Source organism: Grampus griseus (assembly GCF_964374135.1).
Source record: "Grampus griseus genome assembly, chromosome: 4".
NCBI classification, from domain to species: domain Eukaryota; kingdom Metazoa; phylum Chordata; class Mammalia; order Artiodactyla; family Delphinidae; genus Grampus; species Grampus griseus.
In genome coordinates, this window is record NC_138997.1 from 87,769,538 (window position 1) to 87,790,871 (window position 21,334).

Below are 21,334 nucleotides of genomic sequence, written 5' to 3' on the forward strand. Positions count from 1 at the left end.
GTGTGCAAGCACAGGGCACTATTGACGCACCTCCCAGGAGGAGGAGCTATAGTTTTTAGCTCTTGTTATCATTTGTGGATTTGTTTTTTGGGCTGTTTGCTCTCTTCTTTGTTTGTTTTTTTTATTACTTTTTAATTTTTACTAATTTTTAAAACTTTTAATTTAATTTTATTTTTTCTTTCTTTCTTTCTTTTTTTCTCCCTTTTCTTCTGAGCCATGTGGCTGACAGGGTCTTCGTGCTTCAGCCGGGTGTCAGGCCTGTGCTTCTAAGGTGGGAGAGCCGACATCAGGAATTGGTCCATCAGAGACCTCCCGGTTCCATGTAATATCAAACTGCGAAAGCTCTCCGAGAGATCTCCATCTCAATGCTAAGACCTAGCTCCACTCAACGACCAGCAAGCTACAGTGCTGGACACCCTATGCCAAACAACTAGCAAGACAGAAACACAGCCCCACCCATTAGCACAGAGGCTGTCTAAAATCATACTAAGGTCACAGACACCCCAAAACACACCACTGGACAGGGTCCAGCCCACCAGAAAGACAAGATACAGCCTGATCCACCAGAACACAGGCACCAGTTCGCTCCACCAGGAAGCCTACACAACCCACTGAACAAACCTTACCCACTGGGGGCAAACACCACAAACAACAAAAACTACAAACCTGCAGCCTGCAAAAAGGAGACCCCAAACACAGTAAGTTAAGCAAAATGAGAAGAAAGAGAAACACACAGCAGATGAAAGAGCAAGGCAAAAACCTACCAGACCTAACAAATGAAGAAGAAATACACAGTCTACCTGAAAAGGAATTCAGAGTAATGACAGTAAAGATGATCCAAAATCTTGGAAATAGAACAAAGAAAATACAAGAAAGGTTTAACAAGGATGTAGAGGAACTAAATAGCAAAAAGACAATGATGAACAACACAATAAATGAAATTAAATATTCTCTAGAAGGAATCAATAGCAGAATAACTGAGGGAGAAGAACGGATAAGTGACCTGGAAGATAAAATAGTGGAAATAACTATTGCAGAGCAGAATAAAGAATAAAGAATGAAAAGAATTGAAGACAGTCTCAGAGACCTCTGGGACAACATTAAACACACCAACATTCAAATTATAGGGGTCCCAGAAGAAGAAGAGAAAAAGAAGGGCTGAGAATATGTTTGAAGAGATTATAGTTGAAAACTTCCCTAATATGGGAGAGGAAATAGTCAATCAAAGCCAGGAAGATCAGAGAGTCCCATACAGGATAAATCCAAGGAGAAACAAGCCAAGACACATATTAATCAAACTATCAAAAGTTAAATACAAAGAACAACTATTAAAAGCAGCAAGGGAAAAACAACAAATAACATACAAGGGAATCCCCATAAGGTTAACAGTTGATTTTTCAGCAGAAACTCTGCAAGCCAGAAGGGAGTGGCAGGATATATTAAAGTGATGAAAGGGAAAAACCTACAACCAAGATTACTCTACCCAGCAAGGATTTCATTCAGATTTGATGGAGAAATTAAAACCTTTACAGACAAGCAAAAGCTAAGAGGATTCAGCACCACCAAACCAGCTTTACAACAAATGCTAAATGAACTTATCTAGGCAGGAAACACAAGAGAAGGAAAAGACCTACCATAATAAACCAAAATAATTAAGAAAATGATAATAGGAACATACATATCAATAACTACCTTAAATGTAAATGGACTAAATGCTCCAACCACAAGACACAGACTGGCTGAAAGGACATAAAAATAAGACCCGTATATATGTTGTCTACAAGAGACCCACTTCAGACATAGGGACACATGCAGACTGAAAGTGAGGGATGGAAACAGATATTCCATGCAAATGGAAATCAAAAGAAAGCTGGAGTAGCAATTCTCATATTAGACTAAATAGACTTTGAAATAAAGACTATTACAAGAGACAAAGAAGGATACTACATAATGATAAAGGGATCTATCCAAGAAGAAGATATAGCAATTGTAAATATTTATGAACCCAACAGAGAAGCACTTCACTACATAAGGCAAATGCTAACAGCCATAAAAGGGGAAATCGACAGTAACACAATCATAGTAGGGGACTTTAACACCCCACTTTCACCAATGGACAGATCATCCAAAATGAAAAGTAATAAGGAAATACCAGCTTTAAATGATACATTAAACAAAATGGACTTAATTGATATTTTTAGGACATTCCATCCAAAAAATACAGAATACACTTTCTTCTCAAGTGCTCATGGAACATTCTCCAGGACAGATCATATCTTGGGGCACTAATCAAGCCTTGGCAAATTTAAGAAAATTGAAATCGTATCAAGTATCTTTTCCAACCACAATGCTATGAGATTAGATATCAATTACAGGAAAAAAATATGTGAAAAATACAAACACATGGAGGCTAAACAATACACTACTAAATAAACAAGAGATCACTGATGAAATCAAAGGGGAAATCAAAAAGTACCTAGAAAAAAATGACAATGAAAACACGACAACCCAAAACCTATGGGATGTAGCAAAAGCAGTTCCAAGATGGAGGTTTATAGTATTACAACCCTACCTAAAGAAACAAAAAACATCGCAAATAAACAACCTAACCTTACACTTAAAGCAATTAGAGAACAAAAAAAACCCATAGTTAGCAGAAGGAAAGAAATCATAAATATCAGATCAGAAATAAATGAAAAAGAAATGAAGGAAACAATAGCAAAGATCAATAAAACTAAAAGCTGGTTACTTGAGAAGATAAACAAAATTGATAAACCATTAGCCAGACTTATCAAGAAAAAAAGGGAGTCTTCCCTGGTGGCGCAGTGGTTGAGAGTCCGCCTGCCAATGAAGGGGACGCGGGTTTGTGCCCCGGTCTGGGAAGATCCCACGTGCCGTGGAGCAGCTGGATCCGTGAGCCATGGCCGCTGAGCCTGCGCGTCCAGAGCCTGTGCTCCGCAGAGGGAGAGGCCACAGCAGTGAGAGGCCCACGTACCGCAAAAAGAAAAAAAAGTAGAAAAGGGAGAAGACTCAAATCAATAGAATTAGAAATGAAAAAGGAGAAGTAACAACTGACCAGAAATACAGAGGATCATGAGAGATCACTACAAGCAACTCTATGCCAATAAAATGGACAACCATGAAGAAATGGACACATTCTTAGAAAAGCACAACCTTCCGAGACTGAACCAGGAAAAATAGAAAATATAAACAGACCAATCACAAGCACTGAAAGTGAAACTGTGATTAAAAATCTTCCAGGACCAGAATTCTACCAAACATTTAGAGAAGAGCTAACACTTATCCTTCTCAAACTCTTCCAAAATATAGCAAAGGGAGGAACACTCCCAAACTCATTCTAAAAGGCCACCAGAACCCTGATACCAAAACCAGACAAGGATGTCACAAAGAAAGAAAACTATAGGCCAATATCACTGATGAACATAGATGCAAAAGTCCTCAACAAAATACTAGCGAACAGAATCCAGCAGCACATTAAAAGGATCATACATTATGATCAAGTGGGGTTTACCCTGTAATGTAAGGATTCTTCAATATACACAAATCAATCAATGTGATACACCATATTAACAAATTGAAGGAGAAAAATCATATAATCATCTCAATAGATGCAGAAAAATCTTTAGACAAAATTCAATATCCATTTATGATAAAAACCCTTCAGAAAGTAGGCATAGAGGAAACTTACCTCAACATAATAATGTCCATATACGACAAACCCACAGCCAACATCATTCTCAATGGTGAAAAACTGAAACAATTTCCACTAAGATCAGGAACAAGACAAGGTTGCCCACTCTCACCACCATTATTCAACATAGTTTTTGAAGTTTTAGCCACAGCAGTCAGAGAAGAAAAAGAAATAAAAGGAATCCTAAATCAGAAAAGAAGTAAAACTGTCACTTTTTGCAGATGACATGATACTATATATAGAGAATCCTAAAGATGCTACCAGAAAACTACTAGAGCTAATCCACGAATTTGGTAAAGTAGCAGGGTACAAAATGAATGCACAGAAATATCTTGCATTCCTATACACTAATGATGAAAAATCTGGAAGAGAAATTAAGGAAACACTCCCATTTACCATTGCAACAAAAAGAATAAAATACCTAGGAATAAACCTACCTAAGGAGACAAAAGACCTGTATAAAGAAAATTATGACACTGATGAAGGAAATTAAAGATGATACAAATAGATGGAGAGATATACCATGTTCTTGGATTGGAAGAATCAACATTGTGAAAATGACTATACCACCCAAAGCAATCTACAGATTCAGCAAAATCCCTAAAACTATCAGTGGCATTTTTCACAGAACTAGAACAAAAAATTTCACAATTTGTATGGAAACACAAAAGACCCCAAATAGCGAAAGCAATCTTGAGAAAGAAAAAGGAGCTGGAGGAATCAGGCTCCCTGACTTCAAACTATACTACAAAACTACAGTAATCAAAACAGTATGGTACTGGCACAAAAATAGAAATATAGATCAATGGAACAGGACAGAAAGCCCAGAGATAAACCCACACACATACGGTCACCTTATTTTTGATAAAGGAAGCAAGAATATACAATGGAGAAAAGACAGCCTCTTCAATAAGTGGTTCTGGGAAAACTGGACAGTTACATGTAAAAGAATGAAATTAGAACACTCCCTAACACTGTACACAAAAGGAAATTCAAAATGTATTTAAGACCTAAATGTAAGGCCAGACACTATAAAACTCTTAGAAGAAAACATAAGCAGAACACTCTATGACATAAATCACAGCAAGATCCTTTTTGATCCACCTCCTAGAGAAATGGAAATAAAAACAAAAATAAACAAATGGGACCTAATGAAACTTAAAAGCTTTTGAACAGAAAAGTAAACCATAAACAAAATGAAAAGACAACCCTCAGAATGGGAGATAATATTTGCAAATGTAGCAACTGACAAAGGATTAATCTCCAAAATTTACAGGCAGCTCAATATCAAAAAAACAAACAACCCAATCCAAAAACGGGCAGAAGACATAAACAGACATTTCTCCAAAGAAGATATACAGATTGCCAACAAACACATGAAAGGATGCTCAACATCACTAATCATTAGAGAAATGCAAATCAAAACTACAATGAGGTTTCACCTCACACCAGTCAGAATGGCCATCATCAAAAAATCTAGAAACAATAAATGCTGGAGAGGGTGTGGAGAAAAGGGAACCCTCTTGCACTCTTGGTGGGAATGTAAATGATACAGCCACTATGGAGAACAGTATGGAGGTTCCTTAAAAATCTAAATATAGACCTACCAAATGACCCAGCAATCCCACTACTGGGCATATACCCTGAGAAAACCGTAATTCAAATAGAGTCATGTACCACAGTATTCATTGAAGCACTATTTACAATAGTCAGGACATGGGAGCAACCTAAGTGTCCATCATCAGATGAATGGATAAAGAAGACGTGTCACATATATACAATGGAATATTAGCCATAAAAAGAAATGAAACTGAGTTATTTGTAGTGAGGTGGATGGACCTAGAGTCTGTCATACAGAGGGAAGTAAGTCAGAAAGAGAAAAACAAATACCATATGCTAACACATATATATGTGGAATCTAAAAAAAAAAAAAAAAGCAAATGGTTCTGAAGAACCTAGGGGCAGGACAGGCATAAATACACAGGAGTAGAGAATGGATTTGAGGACATGGGGAGGGGCAAGGGTAAGCTGGGACAAAGAGAGAGTGGCATGGACATATATGTACTACCAAATGTAAAATAGATAGCTCGTGGGAAGTAGCCGCATAGCACAGGGAGATCAGCTTAGTGCTTTGTGACCACCTAGAAGGATGGGATAGGGGGGATGTGAGGGAGACGCAAGAGGGAGGAGATATGCGGATATATGTGTATGTATAGCTGATTCACTTTGTTATAAAGCAGAAACTAACACACCATTGTAAAGCAATTATATTCCAATAAAGATGTTTTTAAAAAAAAGGAAAAAAAAGGTAGAGGTGAAAGAGGAGAAAAATCATGAAGTAAAAAAATATATATATTAAAATCTATCTTTATTCTAAAGAGATGCGTTTTGATGATATTGTTTTCATTTGTTCTTTTCCTTTGATGAGTCTGAAACTCCATCTAATACAAGTGATTACTAAGATAATTCATGTGGTCAGATGCTGGCATCATCAGCGTCATATTCAACAATTTTACAGTGTGTCAGAGACAAAGGTCTCTTTATAATTTCATATGCAGCTAGATTTTTCAGAATCACTCTTACTTGTTAGGATTTTCTGATTCCTGGTCACTTATTATATTTTTGTTTCTTAAATAGGACTTGAGGGCAAAGACTACATAACTGAGACTTGAATGTCCCTTAAGAAAAGATATATTTAAAATCTTTTCTTCACAAAATGGGCCTTGGATTGAAATTATTGCTTACTACCCCTCGATAAAACTAAAAAAAACAATTTCCAGACACATTGTAAACTCCAAGAGTCTATAAGTTCTTGATGTTCAATATAACAACGATAAATTCCTTTTTGTAGTTCTAAAATGTTTAATGGTGAGGATGATATTACCCCTAAGATTGTACTAAGAGAATTCTATATCAGTTTAACAAAAAATCAAAACATTGGTCCTGAGGTATTATATAGAGAGGACACTCTTGGTTAAACCAAGGTTGATAGGCAACTGGCATGAGAACCTATTCCCTCCTACACGTTTTGAACATCTTATACAGAAAAATGACAGTTATATTCAGTACCAAGACACAAAAAATTCCATAAGACTTCTATTAGTATATAAAGCAATAATACTTAGTTTAGATACTTGCTGAATTAACAAATGTCTCTGTCTCTAAAACCATAGAAAACAAATTTATTAGAATGCCACTGATAAGCAAATTAATGTCATAAAATTCAAATATAAACATCACAGAACTAGTGGTCATTTTTTTCTGCTGAAGATATATTAAATGATTGAAATATCATGAACCACCATTCCCACCTACACACACACACACACACACACACACAAACACACACAAATGCATTGGATTTAAAGAAAATCAAGACTGTTCCTGTTTAAGACAAAGTGTAAGATTTTTCTTCAGAAGATTGCATATCTGATGAGGTGTCAACTCAAGGTTGCTATTTTTATGCTGTGAAGGCTTAAGTTCTGCTGCTACCCATGGAAAACATGTGAGTTAGTGTTGTTTTATTGTACTTGTTAAGAATTAATGTTAAAACAAAGGGCCTTATTGAAGTGTTTTAATATCTAGATTAAGAAATTCAATCAAACTCTACTGTAATTCTAGGTTGGCAACTTAACAATAAGATAAAAAATGAAAAAAAAACCCTACGTATAAACTTCAGAGATATCATACCATGGCTGTAAATTCCTTATCTCTGACTTCAATATGCTCCAGCAAAGCACTCTATCCATACAGCTCTGCTGCTGTGTTTTCAGTATGTATGGTTCATTCATTCATTCATCAAACATTGATTGCTTAACTCTCAGGTGCCAAGCTTTTGGAGCACTAGTAACTGGGGGCACACAGATGCATGAGACATGATGTCTGTCTTCAAGAAACTCACAGTTCAGTTGGAGAGACGGTCATGTAAACAAATCATTATAAGAGAGTGAGACGTGCTAACAGATGCTTGTACAATGGAGCTGTGATGATAGATAAGGTATATTTGCTTGGGGATTCAAGAAGGCCTTTAACGGAAAGTAGCATGTGAGCAATATTTTGAAGAAAGAATTGGAGTTTCCAAGGCAGATTCAGTAAAAAATCAATGAAAGAAAATGATAAATACTTATGTGAACTAAGTGACTAAGATTCAGGTGCTCTTCATAAATAATACCCAGCTGGAAAGACATTAGTGGAGTAGAGAACAGATGATGTGAAGGCAGAGGACCTGGCTATAAATGCAAGACAGTGAAGTGACCCTGGAAAATTTATGCAGCCCAATTTTCAATCTCTAAAGTGTAGATTTAAAAAATGGATTAACAGAGTTATTAAGAAAAGCATATAAATCTGTTCTATATGTTCTAAAGCACCTTACAAATGTTATTTACCTAATTATACCTTTTTCTTTTGTCCAGTGAGTATAGAAGTAGAGATCACTTAATTACAAAAATATGCTACTTAGAAACGTCAAGGCCAAGAGGCAAACTTCACATTTCTCTTTAAGATAAATAATATTTCAGTAAAATCTGAGGAGCTTGTAATAAGATCTGTTCGTATTACATTATTGTCATTAATGCCTATGAAGCTAATTAACTCTTGAACAAGAGCATCCATGATAAAGCATGGACCATATTTAAGAGACACCATTTACAACCAAATAGCACCTGAACAAACCAGGTCAGATTCCAAGCTTTTCAGATACGTAAGGTGATGAACTTCTCTGTGATTAAAGCTAATTTGGGTCAAGTTTTCTGTCACTTGCAATGTAATTAACAATCAATATTAACAATTTATGCCCTATACCTGTTACTAGCAAGAAAAAAAAGCATAGTTTATTTCTTGCTTGTTGCTTTCCTAGTTATCCTTCCTGGTCTGAATTTCTCTTGCATATCTATTCTTGGCTCCTCCTAACTTCAGTCTATACAATCTTCATCTCTAAAGTAAGTCACATGCTGTCAGAGACTTACTTATAAGGGATGGGTTACGCTTATCCATAACTAAATTGTCTCTCATGTGACCTGATGCTCAGAGTTATACTATTCTCATCTTAGCTTACCTACCTATAAGCTCCTTTCAACTGGCAAAATAAAAATACACTTTCAAATCATACCCACAGCATACTTTCCTGTTTCTGGTTTACAGTTCAATTATACCATATCATCATAGCTGTCTTTTTCCTCACTTGTACTTTTATTCTCAAAGGGTATTTTGTTTTTTTTATATTGTGGAGCCCTCTTAGGACAGCATTCCGATATTATATTCTTACTGGATCCTTTGGAAGAAGCGCTTCCACTGCACTGGGTTAAGTGCATTTCCTTTGTTGAGTGGCAACAGCAACCTCACTTAAGGAATTAAGCTTTTCTTTTCTTCTCTTTCTAACAGCACCAGCAGGATGCTTTCTTCTGAAAAACTGAGTACCTGGCATATGGAAAAATCAACTATTTGTAGTAAAAGCTTGAGGCTTCTGACGACTTTTGTGGGCATCCCGTATAAATTCACTAGGTTGGAATTAACAGGTCTGTCCTTGCATAAATGAACAGAAAGTCTGCAAAGTAATTCTCTGCTAATCAGAGCAGATTAGTCTTGGATTCTACTGACATGGAAAGATTCTAACTGGCCTCCAGCCTAAGGACTAGTAATAATTATATTACCGTGGATTAGAAAATATCAATATTTATATCCCTTTGTAAGATGTAATCGTTATTTAAAATCTAATATCTAAATTTCACCCAATTTTGTAATACTATGATTATTAACATAGTTTTGGACTTGATAAATATACACCTTCTTGTCTGGAGGCTGAGTATAGCCATAGTTAAGAAATATCTCCCATTAATCTCTCAGTTTTCGAAACTCCTGAGATGTTCTTATCCTATACCTGTCATTTAATAATGTTTAGTAATTAGCAATAGCTTTATTTTATACATCTATTCAAGAACATATTTATTGAGTACCCATTACTGCACGAATCTTGAACTAAATAGCAGAGACATAATTATGTGAAAGGGGAAGATGAGGCCCCTCTCTTTATGGAATTCATGTTCTAACAAATATTTGCACAAAGATTGCTTGAAGTTCAGAAAAGTGCAAATACTATGCAACTATAATATATTAATTATTGTTAAAATATATAACCAAGGTACAAGTTACCTATGCATGTGAACCTTTAAAAATGATAATTGGAACACTTTAAATATCTTGCAATTTTATTTGTTAATTATACTTCAATAAACCTGGTAGGGGAGTGGAGTTCATCTGAATGCTTTTTAATGAGAGAATAAGTGGTGTTTCCTATCACATCAGGCATGATGGGATAGTTTTAATCAGGCAAGCAGTAAGAAACTCAAAGCATCAGAGTAATTCAGGAAAGGAGAATGCCTAGAAGCAGAAAAAGACAACGTCTTATTTTCCTTTCCTTCAAGGTGCCCTGCAACCCTAATATTTAGAAAACCTGGAAGAAAATGCAAAATAAACATGTAATTGCAGTGTCACTTCTTCTTTGAAATATTCTTCTAAAATGTAAACTGACTGTTGAAATGTAAAACATGGACCAGAATTAAAACCCTGAAGTTTTAAAAAAATTAAAGTAAAAAAAATTAAAGTGCTAATTAAAAAACTCACCACACAAATTGAATCAAATAGATTTGCTATCAGATGAGAACTTACCACTTTTCTATGTCTCTTAAGTTAGTTCTGAGTACAGAAATAAATACTAGCCTCAAGGAAGGAAATGATCAAAATGAATGAAGTATATGTAAAGACATCTGACATATTTGCCTTTGCAATTATGAGAGACATCCAATTAAATAAGGCCATTTAGAACTTGATAAAGCATCATTGGTTTCAAAATGTGGAAATGATAAACTCATAAAAGAAGCTCTGAAATCAATCAGCCATCCAATTAATCAATAAATTAACTGAGCAGTCTCTTTCTTCACCCTTACCGTATTTCTCTTTCAATACAGATGGGTGTATTTTGAGGAGTAATTTTTAAAGAGAGAAATGACAATTGTTTGACTTCTATGGAGTAATAGTAATTAGATAATCAGGGAAAGGCAGAGATAGTGGCTCTTATTACAGTGAGCATTTGTCCAAAAGATGCAGCTGTACATGTCTCACTGTCTGTAATCTTGGAATTAAAAAAAATGTACACACTGCTATATTTAAAATAGATAACCAATAAAGACCTACTGTATAGCACAGGGAACTCTGCTCAATACTCTGTAACAACCTAAATGGGAAAAGAATTTGAAACAGAATAGATGCAGGTATATGTATAACGGAATCACTTTGCTGTACACCTGAAACTAACACAACTATAATATAAAACAAAAATTTAAAAAATGTAAATGATGACCAAGTTCAAGAGTACTGGTTTGCACTTTGAAGTTTATAAACTGGCAATCATGTTATAGGATAGTGTACAAATGCAGGAGGAGGGGTTTGCTTTTGAATATTTGCCCTCAACAATGACAGAGGAGAAATCCACATGAAGTTACTCATTAGTTTAATCTTCAAGAACATTTCGAGTCCATCTTATCTGTTTTTTAAAACTGCTGTTATGAAGTATTTGTATATCCAGAGGAAGAATAAAGTTTCAACTATTTGAAAATTAAGCCTATTTTTTAAAAAACTGTACTTTAGTTAACTTGAAATTACTGAAGTTTAACTACCCACATACTGTCAAAATCAAATATAAATAAGCACTATTGTGTACAGAAAGTTATAGTAGCAACTGTGGTCCTTTCATTTTCTTTTATCCCTTTATATCAATTATGAAATAATTCCTGTCTGTGCTTATAAATTCTTCTGCTGGATTTATAACACATAAATTTACAACTATTTCTGTGCAAAGTTAAAAATCATGTTAGAATTTTTCCCATCATATAACGTTTGAAAAGGAAATATTTTAATATGATGGATGTAAGTACCATTTAAACAAAAACAATTTATTTAAAATAATTTAACTTGTTATACTTTGGAATATTTAATTCAAAAGGATTTGCCTCTTTGAATAATTAAATGTGTCACTTTAGAACAGAATTTCCACAAAACTATATATACGTGTGTGTGTGTGTGTGTGTGTGTGTGAAATGTCTTCAAAACTTGAGGATCCTTTAAGTCTTTGCCTAAGTAATTAAAAGTATTATATATACTTTCAAAAAATTAATTAAACATTTTGTACCCTTAGAGATCGATTATATGTCACACAAACTATAAGTTAGATTGTTTGAGTCATGGCAAGTGCAATGGAGAAGTTTTGAAATACGTAATATTAATGAAATTAGCTTAATATTATCTATATATCTCTATAGATATCATATTATCTTCATAACAACCCAAGGAGAAGTCATTAGACCATATTCACATTCTCTAAATAGTGGAGCTGCTATTTAAACTCAAGAAGTCTGATTACAGTGTCAAGCATGGTGTGTGTATACATATTATGGAAAGTAGAATCATTTATAAGCCGTATCTTAATAAAAAGTGGAAAGGCTTGATGTTAAATGGAGGTCTTCCAAAGTGCTAATAAGCAGTCCTAGACTGGACTATTATCTCAGCTAAGCCTCACATTTCATAGCCAAAACTTTACCTACACATATCAGCTGCACAAATAACAAACACAAAGGAGGTCCTCAAAAACTTTTTGATTAATCGATAGTAAGATTTAAATAGCCTTAGTTATCTTGGTAGGTGGAATAATCTATAAAACGTTACTGATGTAAAACCAGTCAAAAGTTGCTAACTTACTGATATATGTTAACCCATTCTATGTAACAATAGACAGGTGGGGTTGCTATGGACAGCAAGATTGTGTATGATGTAAAGAATGCAACATTGCATTTCTGATAAAAATAGATCAAAATCACTCTTCAGGTATTGCAAGGGGTCTTATCAGTAAAAGATACAAATTATAAACTATATAAAACAGGTGACAGTGCCCTCTTGAGGACACTTTTGAAATTTGACACCAGTTACCTATCTAAGAATTCTTCAGGTAAATTGATGTTCTTTTCCATATCCTGGAATTACTGCCTTTTATTTTTACAATTTTAAGAAAATACAATGCAATGAAAGGACTATTCAGGTTGACTCCTCAAACTTTTCCTGAGAAGGTAGCCTTTGTAATATTATCAAATTTAATGCAAGGGTACAGAGCTGGTGTAGGTTAGGTTTCCATAACTATAGGAAAGACATGTTGCAATAATTGAACACATAGAGAGCATTATGGCTTGGTACTGAGGATTTCAACCGAAAATGTTTTAAGAACATATATCCATACCAAACTATAGTAAATCCAGAATTGCATTCAACAAAATATTCTAAATATGCTAAACTTGCATAAACTTACCATTCTGCTTATAATGCCATGACTAACAGAAAGAATAAAATAATCAGTCTGAATGTTTTGTGAAACACTTAATTTAATTCTTTGGTCTAGAACCTTTATGTTCTTAGAAGTGAGAGTGCCCTCTGGCTCTTCATGTTGTCCCCTGGACACACATACACATAGATACACCAACACACCTCCACACACACACACACAAACACACACACAATGTACATTCCTTCCCTAAGTCTAACATCATAGAGGGTTTGCAATCAAAATACAAATACCCATGAAACAACTCTGGAGTAACCTAAAAAAAAAAAAAAAAGCCAAAAAATAAAAAGACCAAAAAACAAAGCAGCCTAAGTTTTATCAGAAAGACAGGGATTCAGAGAGTCCATTTGGAAATCTTCTTAATCAGAAATTAAGGAAGCAAGAAAACAGTCAAATGCTCTAATGGATTTTCTTTCTTAAAATCACAGTGATTCCTATGTGTCACTGTGTGTTAGAACAAATTCATAACATGCTTGGAAATTCCAAGTCATTCATTTATGGATTAGCTTGCTTCCTGAAAAACCTAGCTGGTTATTCAGATTCCTTTTAGGCCATAAATGAGACAAGTAAGAGGTGAAATAAAAACTAAAATAATATGTTTAGGGGTGACTCTCTAAACCTTGGTGGTAGCTGGATATTAACTCTGAGGAAAGGAAGTGAGGGCCAAAAAACCACTGCACTTTCTCTGCTCATTTGTGTTTCAGCTCTGGAAAAATGACAAATATGTAAAAAAACTAACCTTACAAAAAAAAAGAAAGAAAGAAAGAAAGAAAAAAAACGCAAGTTACAATGGATTTTATATTTATTTTGCCAAGAAACTAAGCTTACTGAAAATAACTAATTAATTAACTTAGATATTATTTTGTAATTGTTTGTTAAAACACCAAATTATATAACTAAGACCACGAACATATTTTTGTTGTTTCATCCTTAGTAGTTAGTAATTACTCAGTAGTTTACAAGTATAGTAGTAATTTATTATCTTATAGTAAACGATCATTATCTTTGAAAATTCAGATAACATATATAAGATTCAGAATCTTTGGCCCCTTAGCATGAAGAAACACAGAAGTATCAATCAACAAAATATCAAAACAGTGTCTTGCTCGTCTGTTTTACGTGTTCATACTGTTGACAATTAAATTAAGAAAGAAAATGAGAAGAGAAAAGGAAGCATAATATATTTTTGTCACAGAATCACTATTATTATACAAATATGGGATGTGAAATTAACTATATATTGATGTAAAAAAAGGTACAGTTTTAAAATGTGTCCCAATAGCGTTATACCCTCTGACTTTTTTCTGCACAGCCTTGAATAAAAATTCTGGAATCCACTTTGTTAATGCCGAGAACACTTGGCCTTCTGTACAAACTGCAAATTTCTTACCACTCACCCCCCCAAAACGTGGAATCAGTCAGATTCCATTAACCCTCTCATTATTTTGTCTCAATGGCAGGCACTGCTGTTATTTATTTACTTACTTATCTATTTATTTCTTTATTTAAATTGGCAAAATTGTCTATTAAAAAAAGTGCTGCTTTCAGGCATGAATTCCACTTGAATCTGCCATCTTCTCTCCTTTCTCTTATGATTAGACATCCTTAGAGAACTATAAACTACATCCAACAATCTCCATTTTCTCATCTCCCATTCAATTTTATGCTCCTTACAGGTTGACCTGTGCCTTTATCTTGCCAGAGTTGTTCCCTTGACGGGTTTACAAGGATCTACTTTATAAACTCAACAGCCTGTGCAGACCTCTTAATCTTCTGAAAGTACTGAGACAGGTGAAAACTCCTTGGCCTTCGTGACATGATATTTTTTGATTTTCCTACTCCAAATATTCCTGTTGTGTCAGACCTTAACCTCTACCCACCCCCACACACACCTTAAGCTTAACTGTTCTCCATATTTTTCTGTTCCTCTCTGTAATAGTTGTTTCAGAAATGCCATGGCTTTAAAACATCACTTCCATAAAGATGGTTTGTGTATCTCTCAATTTATCCTTGTCTTACATTCTAATTCTTTATTCTCCCCCATCTCCCTATTTTCCTGGTCGTCTTCCTATGTTTAATGTATTTTAAGCACCTCAAATATCATGTCAGAAATTAAATACACCAATTCCTCCATAAATCATTCCTCTGTTTTCTGTTCCTTAAATGTTTTAATGGCCCTCAAATCTCCAAGAATGTTTTTGTAAACCTCCCTTTAATTTGTCTTCTCATAAAATTAGCTACCACACTTTGTACATTTTATTTCTTTATTATCTTTCTTATATTAACTTCTGCTGCTGATACCTTGTTTCATACTTTTCATGCCTTTCTAATGGAAATATTGTAATGGCACTCTAAATAGCCTTCCTCTTCCTGCCTTTCCTCACTCTACTTTATTCGGTCTATTGCTGTCGGATTAGTCTTTCTAAAGCTTAAAAATGTACAGTTACCTGCCATGGCACGTAAGTTAAAGTCTGGTTGTCTTGAGCTGACATACAAGACCTCATATAATCTGGCCCAATTTTACTTTTCCAATAGTTTGTGTGCCCTGTGATCATTCAATTGTAATATTAGTTGACACAAGTTTAGTGTTTTGTTTGCCTTTGTTCATCTTTCAAAGCTATTCCTACCTATTGGAATGCCTTTTCTCAATGTTCATATATCCAAATTCTTTTTTTTTTCCCTCTGAATACCACTTACTCTCCGAAAGTTTGTTTAATCCTCTGCCATAAAGACAATACAAGATGGCTTCCCTGGTGGTGCAGAGGTTGAGAATTCGCATGCCAATGCAGGGGACACGGGTTCGAGCCCTGGTCCAGGAAGATCCCACATGCCACGGAGCAACTAAGCCCGTGCACCACAACTACTGAGCCTGCGCTCTAGAGCCCGCGAGCCACACTACTGAAGCCCGTGTGACACAACTACTGAAGCCCGCCCACCACAACTACTGAAGCCTGTGTGCCTACAGCCCGTGCTCTGCAACAAGAGAAGCCACCGCAATGAGAAGCCCGCGCACGACAACGAAGAGTAGCCCCTGCTAGCCACAACTAGAGAAAGCCCGCGTGCAGCAACAAAGACCCAACGCAACCAAAAAAAAAGGACAATACAAGAAACTCACACTACTTTAAGTCAGACATTTACACTAAGTTCTTTATGTGTATTATTTTGCTGAAGGCAATCTCTTTTTTCCTGTTATCCATCACTGAATATTATCTGTATTTTTCTTATGACAGTTGTTACACTTTACTGAACATCATATTTATTTTTGTGTAGTTTTCTCCCCCAAAAGAGTAAAATCTTTAAGGTCAACATCCATATATGCTCCTTCCCCAGTGCTTGTCACAGTGCTTCAAGGAAACTAATCTAGGAGTCAATTTACAGGTCTCCGCTTACATAAAACAACCTACATAAAATATTCATAAACATGATACACACATAAATATATATGCACATTCAAACATACATATATATGATGGTTTTAATGAATTACTACAATACTATTCATCAACAAAAATCAAATATTCTTCATGCCATTGTAATTAACAATCGTCAACGCAACATATGAAGATCAAAAAGATTAGATACTTCCTTGGGAAAAGAGTCTTTGTGACGAGAATATCTGACTCATTGCTGTTACTTAAATAATTTGATTACAAGGGAAAGCACTTCTAGGCTTTGATATTTTCTGTTTTTATCTAAAAAAACAGGGAGAAAGAAACTGACAATCACTCAAACAAACATATGAATAGAAATCAAGCCTGAAACACTTGCACATATTCAAACATTATGAATGACTGAGTGCTCTGCATTTCCCCATCACTGAGAGAGGCTGCAGACTCAGCTGATGGAAACCTTAGTGACCTAACTCACTGAGCACGCTGTCAGTCAGGAACACTGGTATCTAGTCGCAGAGGGAGTGCCGCCTGGATTCACATGATTACCTTTTTGATTAACTTTCCTACTCCCATTGCTATCACTTGTCCCCTGTTGCACACAACTCTCTTGAAAGAAAAGATACTCAGTTCCATGAACAGAAAGCTTATTAAAAATTTGTGGTTTATTTTATGCCCCTTAGATAGCATTTATTTATTCCTTGAAATATTAAAGTGTGCTTTTTAAAGCAAAATTACCTTTTGAAAAATAACTCAAAACACTCAGTGGTATTTCTACATCTTCTTCAACAGGAAGAAGCATATCGATTGGGCTAAAAAGCCACATAAGTAAATTGGAACAGCTTGTTTGAGGGGGAAATTGCTCTGCCCTAAAGAAAATGTGAGTAACTAGCAAAGCAATGCCAACTGAAGCGTTGCTCTGCTTGGGGGCAATTCCTGTCTTTGTAGGACTGCTCAATGCCAGGGCCTACCGGACTTTAACTGGCATGCTCTGCTGTGCTCCTTCAGGGATTTTCCTAGAATTGTATGCCTTCTGTCACGCAAGAGTCCATAATTTGATTTTCACTTGCAAAGTTGGAAATTACAGCCATGATAATTAGTAGTGACCAGATTTCAACATGTTAAAGAAGGAGTTTGCTCCTTAAAATGTACTGAGTGGAAAAAAGTAAGGTGAAGAATAATAAAGTGCCAGAATCTGAATATTAACTCAATGCTCTGCTAAACAATTTCTATTACTCATAAAGCATCCCTGGAAGAATAACCAAGCAAACAATTCTAATGGTAGGTAGAAAGTACCATAGACCAGGTAATTCCCTTGTGAAGAAACATATTTCAAAAGAAAATGTGTATTGCACTATTTTTCTTTTCTTACTTAGGTGTAGAATTTCATCTTAAGTGTCCTATAAATGCATAAGCAAACAAAAAACAAAATCCCTAAAGAGTTGTTGTTCCAAATTTGTTTAGCATTATAGAATTTTTAAAGTTTCATAGTGAATATTACAATGCAAGCCTTGACAAATGGAAGTCAGTACTGTCAAAAATCATTTGAACATGTCCTTTCTCAGAAAGTTGAGAAAATTTTTCAACTTCTTTCCCCATGTGCTTTTCCAGTTCAGGTATTTTCTCATCACACATATCAGTTGAATGGAGACTCAGGGGAAAACACTTCATTACCAAGTGGCATATAATTTAGTTTTTCTTAATTTGACTTTTAATTTCCAAACCAAAAAAGTAAACAAGAGGCTATTTATCTGGGCAACTTGAGTCTTCAGTGACAGTAAAGAATGTCATCATCTTTAGCTCAAATGGTCTAGATTATGAGAACATTACTAAATTTTGAGGATGGTTGAGAATACAATGAGTAAAGACCTACCTAATGAATTGATCAAACACTAAATTTTTGCTTCATCTTGGTTTGGCCAACCTAACCTAAACTCAAGAAATGTTTCCAGTTTCTGATTAATGGTAGATATGCTCTATACACTCAAGTGAAATCCTCTATCATTTAATTTCAACAAATTCAATATACTAGAGTAATGTGAAGTAAAGTGACTTAAATCACTATATGTGTACAAACTTTAAGTGAATATAATTTTATAGCAGCAAACCCATTAAAAAGCATTATTTCCTCTTATGAATGTCATACACAATTTGTTGAGCAAAAAATGACCAGACACAAAAGTTCACATCAGTATGCTTCTATTTACATGAAGTTCTAGAACAGGTACAACAAAGAGACAGTACTAAAAAAATCACAACAATAATTGCTAAGGTGGGTCAGGAAGCTGTGGGGAGGTATAGAGGGGAGATTGCAAAGAGGCACAAGGGAATTTCTGGAGATGATGGAAATATTTTATATCTTGATGGGGTGGTGGTTTTATCCATGTATATATTTGTCAAAACTCACTGAAACATACATTGAAAACACCTGTGCATTTCATTGTATGTTAATTATTCAAATTATATCTCAATAAAGCTAACTTATTTAAAAGACAAACATTCGGACCTGGCCACTTGCTCTTCTGATACAGAAGGTAACACCAGATAATCCTAGAACCCCTTTCAGAATCTCTGCTTATATCTAAGACCCTGATTTTTTAACTGAGGACAAACTCTAGGTTAGGGGAGCATGAACTTAGTCTGCAACCCCTAGAAGTTCTGTCTGTTGTCTTGACATTAATGAAATCTACCTATCCTGCTTTGAGGATATAATCATCAAGCTGATTCTAATTAATTCTCTTTGCTTACAAGGAACTGTGGCTGAATTTTTTTCAATTATGAAGTGTGCTTACACACACACACACACACACACACACACACACACACACACACCAACAAAACATTTGGACAAAATAAGCCTTTCAATTGCTCTTCTAACAAAGTTATGATGTATAGAATCAAAGAATAAAAGAATACTTTTATGTTATTCCAGAGATGAGAATAAAGGGCAGGAAGCAGAGAACATTAGGAGGAAGATTTGGGTCTGTAAAAAGGAGACAACAAAACCATAAACTGTAGACAACAGACCATCCTACTTCAAAACATGTCCCTTTTTCTTGAGGGGGAAAAGGCTTCAACTGGCTTTCAGCATTAGGGGCTCTAATTTTCACATCTGATGGTGGAGGGAGTTGTAATGAACACTCCAATATCCTCACACTTTCACAAAAGTACAGTGAACTCTAAAATACTACAGACAAATGCCAAATTGAATCTATGATTTTGGTGTTTCAAACCACACTAACTGAGTAAAGAAGCTAGGATCTTTGATATTTAGGGTCAGTGATCCACATGGAAATGGTTTCAACTGCTTTGGGGCAATATGAATAATGACAGTTCATATTTGTTTTGCACTTATGGGCAGGTGCTGTTCTAAGTACATTGTATGTATCATCTATTTTCTCTTTGCAAACACTCTATGTAGTAAGTTAGTATGATCATTCCTATATTACAAAGAATATTTAACTCTGAGAAATTAAGTAGCTTTCTCAGGTTTAACACAGATTTGTAGTGGCACTTGGATTTTTTTTTTAGAAGTATTTTATTTATTTATTTATTTTTACGTGAGGTATAATTAATATTGGAGAAGTATTTTTGTTGTTTATAGCACTTTATTTTCAGGTATAAACATGTTTTTGTTTTTTAAAAACTCCCTTCAAAACATGTTCAGAAACAAGTTTTATATTAAACAAAGTTTATGCCATGTCTTAAGAAAAATATGCTTTAATTTGACAAAATGGGGTGAAAACACTGTCAAAAATCTCACTCCGGGGGCTAAAGGGGTAAGACACATCTACAAATATTCTTTTTTAATGTTACAAAAGAACTTATTTACAAAACAGAAATAGACCCACAGACATAGAAAACAAACTTATGGTTACCAAAGGGGAAAAGAGGGAGATAAATTAGGATGGTGCTTGGATTTTAAAATACATATGCCATAGAATATTGCATAAGTGCATGCATAGGCTCATTGTTAGTTACAGCAAAGAACTGGAAATAATTCCAATGTCTATCAATAGAAGAACTGATAAATAAACTCTCACATAGGCCTGCAATAATATGCTATGTAAAACTGAAAATCAGTGAACCACAACACCCACATCAACATGGATTAATATTACAAACTAAATTTCTGGTGCCTAAATCACAGAAGAATATACAAAGTATGGAAACATTTACACACAACTCATAAATGGAAAACATAAAACAATATGTCTCAGGGGGATACATACCTATTTGTTAACATTATAATGAAAAATAAATATCAATAAACCCAGTTCTTTTCTATATTATAATTTCTTATTCTATCTCAAATAGTCCTCCAGCTAGTTTTGTGTTTATTTCGTTTATAGTTAAGTTTTTCACCACTAAGGAAAAAATCATATTTGTTGGTTTAGTCTCCTACTTGATGATTCTAATAGCATATTTCAGTAAATGTTTAGGTTTATAATGATTAATGTAAGTAATAATTATAGTAATGTTTTAATGTAAACTATCAGAAGCCAAGTGTACAGAACAATGCTTAAAAAGACTTGTGCCAAGTTCCTTTGCTACTGATAAATGTCATTCAAAGGCCTGATCTAGACTGAGTTACTAGATATCAATTTACTGTAAATTTTTCCCCTAGCTCAAGTAGCTTGGCTAAACCCTTGAGAACACTCCTCTTTTCTTATCTTGTAATTTATTCTCTACAACAAGATCTCTGCTTTGACCATACTTCTAGAATTGCAGGTCAGGCTTGCTCTCAGAAGTCTTGGCCTGGGCCCCAACCATCTGCTGCCAGACATTATTGAATCCATTTACTTGCCTGCCTAAATTCTGAAAATTGCTTGTTTCCATCTTCCTTTGTCA

The 21,334-nt window shown here is 34.8% G+C and overlaps 1 protein-coding gene across 5 annotated transcripts in view; it reads right to left on the reverse strand.

Moving 5' to 3' along the window:
* The window catches only part of PCDH7 (protocadherin 7), a gene marked incomplete at its 5' end in the record, with an annotated part of 409,595 nt that overhangs the window by 89,558 nt on the left and 298,703 nt on the right, over positions 1–21,334 (reverse strand). The gene's annotated exons all lie outside the window — the stretch shown is intronic.